The sequence below is a fragment of the Oratosquilla oratoria genome, unplaced genomic scaffold (genome assembly GCF_046742065.1).
Source record: "Oratosquilla oratoria isolate Oo_2021 unplaced genomic scaffold, ASM4674206v1 SCAFFOLD300, whole genome shotgun sequence".
Taxonomy (NCBI): domain Eukaryota; kingdom Metazoa; phylum Arthropoda; class Malacostraca; order Stomatopoda; family Squillidae; genus Oratosquilla; species Oratosquilla oratoria.
Window position 1 is genome coordinate 80,001 of NW_027467651.1, and position 1,390 is coordinate 81,390.

Below are 1,390 nucleotides of genomic sequence, written 5' to 3' on the forward strand. Positions count from 1 at the left end.
CTACTACTACTACTACTACTACTACTACTACTACTACTACTACTACTACTACTACTACTACTACTTCTACTACTACTTTATCTTCCTCAAGCAACTACTCATCCTCATTTAGATCCTCAAAAACTCACCACTACTATCATCACTGATACATCTATCGTTAACTGTTCTCCGTTTTCCCTTTCGGGCACTTTTCCTCCCGGATTTCTAGGTCTGCAAGAACACAATTTACCTTTGCACCGGTCCGGAAGCCCTTATCCGGACTCGCTGCCTTGCATCAAGCTCCACACCTGAGGCGGTTCGAGCTCAGCCTGGCAGGAAACGGACTGAGAAGACCCTGAGATCTCTAACGAGGTTAATCACACATGTGCACAGAGGACTGGCCGGGGCGAAATCACAACAGACTTATAATATATATATATATATATATATATATATATATATATATATATATATATATATATATACATATATACATATATATATATATATATATATATATATCAATGCATGAATGTAATAATACAAATTAATAAAATAATTGATCAAGAAAATAAATAATCAAAGTAAATTAAACAAAAAATAAAAAAATAGGCTAAAAATAAATAGAAAATAAGATGTACTGTATATAGAAGAAGAAAAAGAGAAAGAAGAAGAAAAGGAAAAAGAAGAAAAAGGAGACATAGAAGTAGAAGACGTAGAAGAGGAAGAAGACAAAGGAGAAGAAGACGAATGGAAAAGAAGACAAAGTAGTGGATGAAGAAGAGGTAGAAAGAGAAGAAGAAGAGGAGGAGGAGGACGAGCAGGAGGTGAACGAGGAGGAGGAGGAGGAGGAAGAAAAGAAAAGCACAAAAAAAAGGGCGTCCCCAACCCTTTTCCCCGTCCATTTTAAGACTCCTTTTCCGTCTCCTTAGACGACAATTCGAGTCTCACCTCGACCCATTCCTTTTCCATTCGAGTGCCTTTATCCCCCAACTTTGCCCATTAGTTCTCTTTTTTTTTTTTCCCATGACGATTTTATTTATTTTTGTTTCGTTTTATCTCGCTCACGAAGTAGCCCTCCCCACACCCCCATCCCCCTTTTCAGAAATTCAAATTTCCTCACGTCGTTCCTCATCAAATTTTTACGATTTTTTTTTTTTTTTTTTTTTTTTTTTCCATCTATCGTCTTTAACACAGAAACTGCACCAGAATTTTTCATTCGGCTTTCGGTCGATTTTTCGTTCGATTCCTCTTGAATCCTAGTTTTGTTGACTTATTTGTTTTCTTTATGCGCATTCTTCTTAATTAATACTCATTTTCGAGTGATTTTAGTCGGGGCAAAAACTACAGACTCTCATAAAAAAAAGAGAAAGAAGAGGAATAAGGAGAGGAAAAAGAGGATGAAGAACAA